The following is a 12,202-nucleotide window of genomic DNA, read 5'->3' on the forward strand; positions in this document are numbered from 1 at the left end:
AGTGGCATATAGTAGAGAGGAAAGAACATTGGGTTTGGAGTCAGAAGACAGGGCTGTGCGAGGCTGGACAAATCACTTTCATTTTCCTGATTTCTTCTTTTAAATGAGGGTCTATAATGACATGAACTCTAGTACCTCTTCTGGCTCAAATAAAAACAAACTCATCTAACCATGCATAGCCATTAGATCTTGGAGTTGCAAAATAGGAAAAGCTCTCTCTCTCTCTCTCTCTCTCTTTCTCTCTCTCTCTCTTTCTCTCTCTCTCTGTCAAGTTTTTCCTGCCTCTCTCTCCTGTCTTTCTCTCTCATTTCTCTGTCTCTCTTCTGTCTCTCTTGTCTCTCTCTGTTTCGTGTTTCTATCTGTCATCTCTCTCCTGTCTCTATTTTTGTCACCTCTCTCTTGTCTCCGTCTCTCTCATCTCTCTCTGTCTCTCATTTTCTCTGTCTCTGTCTCCTTCTGTCTCTGTATCTCTTTGTCTCTTTCTCTCTGTTTCTCTCTGGCTCCCTGCCTCTCTCTGTCTCTTTATCTGTCTCTTTCTCTCTGTGTCTCTCTCATCTCTCTCTTGTCTCTCCTTTTCTCCTATCTATTTCTCTTCTGTTTGTCTCTGTCTCTTCTCTCCATTTATGTCTGTCTCTCTCTGCCTCTCTCATTTTATTGGTTGCACTGCATATAGCCAGGAAAGGGAGTTAAGTGCCTGAAGTACTTGGTTAGAAAAAAGGGGTAAAAACCAAAACTAAAAAATAAAGCCTGGAGTTATGACACTTAGTAGAGAGTTGACAAAATGAGGGATGAGATCCATAATCAAAATTAAGGAAAGAGCATCCTGGGACAGAAGTAGGGTAGAGGCCCTATAGAGTTTGTACATGAACAAAGCCAGATAGAACTATGGAGCTGTGTTACCTTCCATTTTAGAAACAATATTATTTATTCATTTCAAGACAGAAGAGTGGTAAGGGTTAGGCAATGGGGGTTAGTGACTTGCCCAGGGTCATACAGCTAGGAAATATCTGAGACCAGATTTGAGCTCAGAATCTCCCATCACTAAACCTGGCTCTCTATTCACCTAACTGCCCCTCATGACACTTTTCAATTAAAAATTCAAACATGTATTTATAGGACAATGAAGAAGTTACAGAAATCAACAAGGCCAAGTCAATAGGATGAAGTCTCTATTTTACTTGTCTGATCTTGGGCAAATGACAACTTCTCTGGGCCTCAGTTTGCTTATCTGTAAAATAAAGATATTGAACCAGACCCTGTTTAATGTCATTTCTAGGTCTATCTTCATCTGTGATCCTAATGGAATTTAGGGTCTAATTAGGTTGATTTAAAACATCTCTAAAATGTCTCTAAAATACAGAGTACAATATTTAGATCACGAGAGGAGTATAAATAAAAGTTTCCTAAGGAAGATGGACACTTTCTGACTAAAATAATTTGTTGGTGTTTATCCTGTAAGAGGTGACATGTGACCTGGGTCTTTGGAATAAAAGATAATAAATTAAGAGCTGAATGTAACCTTAGTGTCCATTTGTTCCAGAATCTTTATTTCATAGATGGGGAAACAAAGGTCTAGAGAGTTAGAGTCTTATCTAAAATCATAGAACTAGGAAATGGTTAAAAATGTATGAAGTAGGTAGAGATGGGAGGGAGTGGACAATTCATGTGTTCAGTGTGACCTTAGCAAAAGTATATAACCAGGAAGGCATAGGATATATTTACCGAATGTAGACTAAGACAAAGCTGGAAAACTAGGATGGATTCAGATTGTGTAGAGTTTTGAATGCCAGACTAAAGAGAATCTTAAAGGGCCATCAGACTGTTAGCCTTGGGAATTGACAAAGATTTTGTTCCTTTGGATTTAAACTGTTTTTTTGATTATTTTAAAGAGATAAAAAAAAAAAGTCCTGCTGAGCACAGCTAACATCTCTAATGAAATACTCATGAAACCTGAATGTTGGAAATAATCTCTCTGTGTAGGCACACAGCCTCCTGAAGGTACAGTGCTTGTTCTAAGAGGAGGAACAAAGGAATCATAGAATCTTAGAATTAAAAACACAGAATGATAGAATCTTAACATGATAATATTTTAGAATTACAAATCTAGAATAATAGGATCTTGGAATTATAATTAGAAACAGAATGATGGGATCATGGAATTTCTGAATCAGAACAAAAAGTATTTTTACTGTAGATTTAGATTAGAGTTCAGGTTGGTCATAATTTTGATCATGAGTGACCCAAAGGACAATGGAGAGAGACATGACAGGCACGTGCATTCCATAGCATGTGGGTGGGGAGTTGATTAACTTCCAAGGTAGTGATCCTTTGTGATTTTGATTATATCTTCTAGTGTAGGTTATGGATATGCCCATGGAAAATCTTATTGAGAAATCCTAGGAAGAAGACTAAGCAGAGACCAAAGTGAAGTAGAGCTAAAATTAAGCCTAGGTATTTGAGAGAAAGAAAACAAATGGACTAATGTACAAGCTAACAGTCACTAACTTGCCTCACTGTAAGAGATATTGCAGTTGTACATAGTTTCACTTATGCATCCTGAATCAAAGGTCTTGGACTGACATCCTGGCAGTCACATAACTTTTATTCCTGAGAGATGAAAACCAGGGAGAGGAGAATGGTGTTCTCCTTAGAGAGGACAAAAAGGAGTAAATGGAGTTGATTTTATCATGTGTCCAAAGGCAACAAGAAACACCATTCTACAAAGTTCTTGGTCATCTCAAAATGTAAGGCTCATAATAGGCATATCTAAAAAGACCATCTTGAAATTAACTGCATTCATGTTCTCACATGTTTCAGAGAATAAGAAGGTAGAGAACTTTTATGAAAGGCTACAACAGACTTTCCAAATGTATCCTTACCATTTTTTATATTTTAATACAAAGGTAGACATAGCAGGAGACAACCCCAAATTGTAAATATTCTTTATGATTATAAAAGTGTCTATAGACTTCTTGGCTATGAATTTTATGCCTAAACAATAATATTTTCTTCAAGAAGAAAACTAGGAATGTTCTTAGGACAGGAAATGGATGGTTATCATTTGGAGAGACATTTTCTAATCTGTGTGCAATCAAATATGAACTTGGTTAAACCTAGATCAAAATCAATACCAAACAGTAGAAATGATAAAGATAAGTTCAATAACTCAAATATGACCTTTTTGAATAAACTATTTGTAAAAAAAACAGGAGAGTATAATCATTCTTTGATTTTCGGTATCAAATAAGAAATAAGATGCTCACCAAAAGTGTCTGCCATTGTCACAGAAATGCCTACTCAATTAATCCAAACATATGAGGAAATCTACATTGATGAGATGATCCCCGAAGTATTCCAGTTTATATATGACATTGCACTGATTTCATTAAGCCCCTAAATGCTACAGATCCTTCTAAACAAAATCCACAATTCCTTAAAAGATTGTATTTTTATGCACACAGGAAAAACTAAGTCGATGAAGAAAATTTATTGATCAGACTATAATATATACATGAACAATCAAGTATATATGTATATATATATGTATAAATGGATAATCAGTACTTACATCTTCACTGGATATGATGTATGGATAATAGCTTTGGACTAGAAATGTTAGGAAAAAGAGAATAACCTAGATTGTATTGAGAAAATTGTATAGAACTTTCATTGATCTCAGGGTGATCCCTGGCACAGCTGCCCCTGAATCTTTGTATCATTCTAATATCATTGTAATTTTAATCATTGTAATAATAAATCTTTTTCATATAAATTATAACTATATTAAATAATATAAGTGATGATGGGCATCCTTGCTTCACTCCACATTGCAGATAATACTTAGTGATGGTTTTAGATATATACTGTTTATTATTTTGAGGAAAGGCCCTTCTATTCCTATACTTTCTAGTATTTTTAATAGGAATGGGTGTTGTATTTTGTCAAAGGTTTTTTTTTCTGCATCTATTGAGATAATCATATTATTTCTGTTGGTTTGCTTGTTAATATGATCAATTATATGGATGGTTTTCCTAATATTAAATTATCCTTTCATTCCTGAGATAAATTCCACCTGTTCATAGTGAATAATGATAACTTGCTATAGCCTTTTTGCTAATATTTTATTTAAGATTTTTGCATCTATGTTATTTAAGGAGATTGATCTGTAGTTTTCATTCTGTTTTTTTGTCTTCCTAGCTTTGGAATCAGTACCATGTTTGTGTCATAAAAGAAAAATAAAATGGAAAGATTCCTTCTTTCCTTATTTGGTCAAATAATTTGTATACTACTGGGATTAGTTGTTCTTTATTTGTTTGGTAGAATTCACTTGTGAATCCATCTAGCCCTGGCGATTTTTTTTCTTAGGAAGTTCCTTGATGGCTGGTTCAAATTTTTTTTCTGAGATGGGATTATTTAAGTATTCTATTTTCTCTTTTGTTAATCTAGACAATTTATAGTTTTTCAAATATTCAACCATTTCACCTAGTTTGTCGTATTTATTGCTGTATAACTGGGAAAAATACTTCTTAATAATTACCTTAATTTCTTCTTCATTAGAGGTGAGATTGCCCTTTTCATCTTCGGTACTGTTAATTTGATTCTCTTCTTTCTTTTTCTATTAGATTATCCAGTATTTATCACTTTTATTTTTTTAAGTACCAGCTCCTAGTCTTATTTATTAGTTCAATAATTCTCTTACTTTTAATTTTATCAATGTCTCCTTTAATATTTAGGATTTCCAATTTAGTTTTTATCTGGGGATTTTTAATTTGTGCTTTTTCTAATTTTTTAAATTGCAAGCCCAGTTCCTTGATCTCCTCCCTCTTGATTTTGTTGCTATTGGCACTCAGAGATATAAAATTTCCCCTAAATACTCCTTTGGATGTATCCCATAGATTTTGATAGATGTCTCCTCATTGTCATTCTCTATAATGGAGTCTGTAATTGTTTCCATTTCTTTTTTGACCCACTAGTTTTAGAAGAATTAGATTATTTTGTTTCCAATTAATTTTAAATTTGCCTTTCCATGGACCCTTGTTAAATATAATTTTTATCCCATTATGATCTGAAAAATGTATATTTATTATTTATGCTTTTCTGTATTTGTTTGCAATATTTCTATGCCCTAGTACATGATCAATCTTTGCATATGTACCATAAACTGCTGAGAAAAAGGTATATTCCTTTTTATTCCTATTCAGTTTTCTCTATGTATCTATTAATTCTAATTTTTCTAGCATTTCATTGACTTCCCTTAATTCTTTCTTATTATTTTTTTCTTTTTGGCTTTATTTATCTATTTCTGAAAGGGGAAGGTTGAGATCCCCCACTAGTATGGTCTTACTATCTATTTCCTCCTTGAACACCTTTAATTTTTCCTTTAGAAATTTAGAAGTTATGCCATTTGATGAATGAATGTTTCATAATAATATTACTTCATTGTTGTTAGTACCCTTTAGAAAAATGTAATGTCTTTCCTTATCTTTTTAAATCAGATCAATTCCTATTTTAGCTTTGTCTGGTATTATGATTGCTACTACTGCTTTTTTTTTTTTACTTTAGATGATGGGACTGAGTGAAAAACTGCCAGGCTGAAAAGTGTTTGAAACTGATCACCTTGATGGGGGAGGGGCCCCAAGGGATTGGAATCTTGAGGAGGAGAAGACTCTGACTGGGAGAGGAGTTGGTCTCTCAGTCTTGAGAAGCTGAAGAGAGAAGCTGGTAAAAGACTATCTCCTGAGGGTTACCCACCTTTCCTGCTGGTGACTGGAAATCCTTCCCCCACCCCAACATTTCCCAATTGAAGAGATTTTCTGAAAATAAACCTGAGCAGACTTTACCTCAGCTCCTGTTGCCCAGGGGTGAATCAACCTGACTTTTTCTCAGGGGCCTCAAGCTGCCAAGACCTGAATTTCCCCCTAAACTGGAGGAGTAGGGGAAAGGGTTTAGTAGAGACAGGGACCCCATTTCCCCCACTTCCCTTTCCCATGTTTTCTGTGCTAGTTATTCTTTGTATTACCCTGATTGAGTTGACATTAAAATACTTATCTTTTCCCCAAGCTGAGTGAGTGAACAGATCAAGGGGAGACCCTTTGGTCACGAGTAGTGGAGGGGAGACAAGAGGGACAAGAGTGAAACTGGGAGAGCAGCCTTAGCTAAGGAGGGAAGGCAGAAGGGGGAAAATCTTCAAACCCCCTCTCTTCTCTCTCCAACCTTAAATATCAGTTTTCTCCCCTGACCCCTGCTTTGAGAAGGGAGGTTCCCCTCTCTTTCCCCCTCTCAATACTGAAAGAATGAATCCTTTTGTTACAACTTAACCTCCCCTTGAATACAATGATACATAATAAATTCTGCTCCAGCCTTTTACCTTGAATCTGTGTGTGTCACCCTGCCTCAAATGTGTTTCTTGTAAACAACATATAGCAGGAATCTAGTTTTTAATTCACTCTGCTATCCACTTCCATTTTATGGGTGAGTTCATCTCACTCATATTCAGTAGTATGATTACTAACTGTGTATTGCCCTCCTTCATGTTTTCCCCTTTAGATACTGCTCTATTCTCTTTCACTCTGTTCCTTCTCACTGGTATTTTAATTTTTTTGCCACCGCTTCCCCTCACACTTCTCCTCCATTCAATTAACTCCCCTTTCCCTTGTCTTATTCCCTTTCTACTCTCTGCATGGTAAAATAGAATTCTATACCCCACTGAATATACTTGTTTTTCCCTCTCTGAGTCAGTTACAATGAGAATAAAGTTTAAGCACTTCCTGTCATCAGCCTTATCCTCTCCTTTATGTAATTATTTTTCATACTTCTTTATGTTATATAATTTACCCCATCCTGTCTCTCCCTTCCCTTTTCTCTCAGTGCAACTCTCTTTTTCACCCCTTGATTTTTTACATATCATTCATATGCATATATATTGTACATAGATATTGTTTCATATCATCACATCTACGTACACATCACATCATCTTAGATTATCATATACATCATATCATCATAATCAGTTTACTTACCCACCCACTTTCTTGGTAAATTCCTTCTATTTTCTCTACTGCTAAGAGTAATTTTTGAGAATTATAGGTATCCTCTTTTCCATGTAGACATACAAATATTTTGGTCTTAATTAGTCCCTTAAATTTTCTCTTTCTTATTTACCTTTTGGGGCTTCTCTTGTGTCTTGTGTTTGAACTTTAAATTTTTTCTTTAGGTCTGGCTTATTCCTCAGGAATGCTTGGAAATCTTCTATCTTATTGAATATTATTTCCCCCCTGAAAGAATACATTAGTTTTGCTGGATAGGTGACTCTGGGTTATAAACCTAAATTTTTTGCTTTCCTAAATGTCATATTCCATGCCTTTTAATTCTTTAATATAGAAGCTACTAGGTCCTATGAGATCTTGATTGTAGCCCCATGGTATTTGAATGATTTCTTTATGGATGCTTGAAAAAATTTCTCCTTAGTTTAGTGACTCTTGAATTTAGCTATTACATTCCTGGAAGTTGTCATTTGAGGATTTCTTTCTGGAGGTGATATGTAAATTCTTTCAATTTCAATTTTATTTTCTTGTTCGAGGATCATGGACAGTTTTCTTGAATAATTTCTTGTAGTGTGATTTTTCTTGACCATGGCTTTCAGGTTATCCAATAATTCTCAAATTTTCTCTCCTAAATCTATTTTCTAGGTCAGTTGTTTTTTTTCAATAATATATTTCATGTTTTCCTCTGTTTATTCATTCCTTTGATTCTGCTTCATTATTTCTTGGTTTCTCATGAAATCAGTTTCTAGATGGTCAATTCTGATTTTTAAAACCTGATTTTCCTCTGTCAGTTTTTGGTTCTCCTTTTTCAATTGGCCCTTTTCTTTTTTCCATCACTTTCATTTCTCCTTGCATCACTTTCATTTCTCTTTTCCATTTTTCCTCTGCCTCTCTTAATTGGTTTTTGAAGTCTTTTTTGAGCTCTTCCAGAATATATGTCCAGTCCATATTTGTCTTTTGGATTTTGCATGTGTTTGCTTTTCTTTCACTCTCCCCTTCTGTGTCTATACTTTGCTTTTTGTCTCATAAAAATTCTTTAGTTAGATGGTTTTTTTGCTGTTGTTTGCTTATTTTCCCTGTCTAATTATAGGTAGGATTTGGGGGATGATGTGATGGTCTGAGGGCTGAGAACTCTAAAAGGTCCCTTCCCCTGCTGCTGATTCAATTGAACCTTGAAATGCTGATAGTTCAAGTTTTTGGTCTCACTGTGTACTTGATCTAATCAGGCACACCCTTGATTTCCTTGTCTTGGAATTCCACCCTGAACTTTAGGCAAAAAAGATCACTATTCATTACTTAGTATTAGTACTTAGTATTACATAGCCACCCCAAACTGTGTAGTATGTCCTAATTAAAAGCCTAGACTGGGATTCCTGGCTTTGTTCTGGGCTCATATAGATCAGCCTACTTCAGTCCAGACTGCCCCGGGCTGGGACTCTGGACTTCTCCACAGGTTTGAAATTTCAAGGAGTGTGAGTTGGCTTATATCTCTATTTGTCCAGGCAGGGTCTCAGGATCTGGATTTTTGCTTGGGCTTAGATTCTGAACCTGGGACAACAGATGGAGGGTGAAGGTAATGTGGCTTGCTCTTGGTTTGCTCTTCCTTTCTTGCTATAACCACATGCTGGCTCTCCTCTCCTCTCACTCCAGTGCCCCAGATGTTCTCTGTCTATCTTTTGGGTTTTCTCTTCTTGAAAGCTGTTTTACTTTGTCTCCTTGTTGATTCTTTTACTCCTGTATTTGTTTTCTGGTGACATTTTAATCTTGGTTGGAGAAGATTCTTGTGGTGACACAGAGCTGTTCTGGTTTTCTCCTCCATCTTGGCTCTGCCCCAGGAAGTCCCATATAAATTATTATTGTTTTCATATAAATATTCTTCTAAGAAAACTTTGGACAGTTTAATCCCAGAAGGATCATAATTGAAGGTTACTGAAAGTGCAATGGAATAACATTAATAATAATTAATATGTAGGGAGCATATTAGAAAATAAACTGTAGTTAATATCAAGGTGGTCTTTCTGGACATGATTATCAAGAGCCCTGCATTTTAAGATTACTGAGAGCTTTGTAAAATGATCCTAACATGTATCAGAGAATGACGAGGTAGAGAAATTTCATAAAAGCTCACCTGTTATAGAACAAATAGGAAGAGAAAATAATAGGGTCATATCAAAATGTTGGGGGATAACTTTCCAAGTACTGACCTTGTAGTGACATGAAATTAAAATAACCTAGAGCAAAACTTTTAGCATATTATATGGATTTTAATGGAGAATACATGGATTATCTTCACTTGGGATTAAAAGACATGGATGAGTTGCAACCCTTAATATTGGAAGAATTACCAACACCAATTGTTTTTAAGAAGTCTTTGACATATGTAGATATAAAAATGCAGAGCTTTATCTTAATTCTAATTTAATTTAATATTATCAAACCCAAGCCATCATTCTAACCTAACAAGATGTTTTTAGATCTTGATTATGTCATCTAACATGTTTGTTATATTTATTCTAGTTTTTGCATCATCAGTAAATCTGACTATTTTACATTTTTTCCCTTTCATCCAAGTCACTGCCGAGAATATTGTAGAGCCCAGGGCCAAAGACAGTTTCCTAGAGTGTATCTTTAGAAACCTCTGTTTATATTGACATTAACCCATTAATGACTACTCTTTGAGACTAATCATTCAGTCATAGCCAGTGAGAGGTAATATCGCCCCGAGGACAGTGTAATGGTCCTGGAGTTATAAGGACCTAGAATTGAATCCTGCTTCAGATGGTTACTACTTGTGTGCCCTTATGCAAGTCCATTAACCTCTCTAGGTCTCTGTAAAATGAGGGCATTGGTCTCAATGACGTCTAAAAACATTCTCAGCCCTAACTTTATGATATAACATACTATTATCCAGCTCTCATTTCTCAATCTTTATCTCAGGGATAACATGAAAAATTTTATCAAATACTTTGATGGAATCAATTGTCCCTTAATTTACTAATCTGGTTATCTTATTCACAAAGGAAAAGAGGTTAGTCTTGTATGACCTATTCTTGAAGAAACTATACTAGTTCATATTAATTAGTCTTTCCCTAAATTCTCAAAAGAAGCCCTTTAATAACATATTCTATAATTTTTCCAGCATAGCTTCTCTGTGATGGATATTTCTCTGGAAACTTGATTGGCCCAAAAATAACTTCGTGCAGTTGTGCATACTGTTTACCCAGAATCCTCTTAATATCTTAGGGTTTCTGACCTTTTAAAGAACTTTCTTCCACCAAGAAGTTGTATGGTTGAGAATTATGGAAGTCATGTGGAGAGAGAGAAGAGTAAAACTGTTCTGATTTCTCACATTTCTCTTGTTAAGCCATCAGAAAATGAGAAGTTTAGGCAATGACTATGATAGTAGGCAATATAATTGGCACTCAGATCTTGTAGTGTGGTATAGTGTGCAGAAAGGTGGAAGAGATGTGGTTGAATGGGTCAGCAGATTGAGGATGATGGGAATGACAGAGTATAGCTGACACTGCTCTTTCCTGATATTTTTCCACACTATCTCAGAAAAATATCAAGATCTCCTTTACCTGTCCAATTGCCTCACTTCACATTACCTCTATCCAATCAAAGAATGGGAAAGAGGTTCATTAGTATTCATTGTAGCATAAAAGGAACAATCTGTACTTTTAACTACCGATGTTCTCTTTGAAATTCATATTTAAACCTGTATAACCATTTATTTATTTTTCATTAATTTTTTTTTACCAATTACATATAATAAAAAATTTCCAGAAAAGTATACCTAAGTTTTATGATTGAACTTATCTTCCTCCCTACATTTCCTTCCCTTTCCTGGTACTAGCAGGTGATTCAGTCTGGGTTATATATGGATTTTCATGAGAACCATATTTCTATATTGTTCATTTTTGTAAGCGAATGATTTTATAAGACTAAAACACCAAAACATAAATCCAAATAAACAAGTGAAGAATCATATGCTTTCATATGCATTCTGACTCTGACAGGACTTTCTCTGGAGGTAGATAGCATTATTTATCATAAGTGCTTCAAAATTGTCCTGGATCATCATACTACTGAGAGTAACTAAGTCTATCTCAGTTAAATATTCCACAATATAGCTGTGCACAATGCACAATGTTTTCCTGGTTCTTTGTATTTCACTCTGCATCAGTTTGCAAAGGTCTTTCCAGGTCTTTCTGAAATCATCCTGTTCATCATTCCTTAAAGCACGATAGTATTCCAACATCATCATATACCATAATTTGTTTAGCCATTCCCCAATTGATGGGCATCCTTTTAATTTCTAATTCTTTACCACTACAAAAAGAGCAGTTATAAATATTTTTGTACAAGCAGGTCCTTTCAAAAAAAATTTTAATCTCTTTGAGATACACATCTAGTATTAGTATAACTGTATCAAAGGTTATGCATTATTTTGTAGCCCTTTGGACATAATTCCAAATTGACATCCAAAATGGTTGGATTAATTCACAACTCCACTAGCAATGCATTAGTATCACAATTTTGCCACATCCCTTCTAATATTTATCATTTTCCTTTAATGTAATATTGGGCAATCTGATATGTGTGAGGTCTATATCATTATTTATAATGCTTTGTGTCCAAGCCTATAAATATATAGTTTGGGATTATGAAAGGGGAGTTTAGCCCAAAAATGAGAGGAAGGAATTAAAGAATTATATTTGGTGGTGTTAGGTTCCAAGACACACTTATTCTCTAGACTGCTAAGAAGGAAACTAAACAAGGAAACAATTGAGCAGTAGGGAAGAGGTAGAGATTGGTATTAAGGTGATCCACCTATTCACAGTGCCTAGCCAACTCGCCCCTGGGCTACATAAAGAGAACAAGTCTTTGGCTTATACTTTGTATATTTCACTTTTTTGCTTTAAAAAAAATATATTATATGTTTTAAAAAAAAGGATATTATGGATGGGCAGAACCAAGATGGTAGAGTAAAAGCAGGGACTTGAAAGAGCTTTCCCAAACTCCCCACCAAACAACATTAAAATAATGCCACATAATACATTCTGGAGCAACAGAATCAAAAAAAGGATGAAATAATTTTTTTCAATAGAAGACAACTTAGAATTTGACAGGAAAGACTTGTTTCACTACTGAGAGTG

General features: G+C 34.9%; 1 long non-coding RNA gene across 6 annotated transcripts in view; it reads left to right on the forward strand.

Annotated features, from left to right (window-relative positions):
• LOC103095682 (uncharacterized) overlaps positions 1-12,202 on the forward strand; it is a 179,165-nt gene that overhangs the window by 144,688 nt on the left and 22,275 nt on the right. The window lies entirely within an intron of this gene.

The sequence above is a fragment of the Monodelphis domestica genome, chromosome 6, assembly GCF_027887165.1.
Source record: "Monodelphis domestica isolate mMonDom1 chromosome 6, mMonDom1.pri, whole genome shotgun sequence".
Taxonomy (NCBI): Eukaryota; Metazoa; Chordata; class Mammalia; order Didelphimorphia; family Didelphidae; genus Monodelphis; species Monodelphis domestica.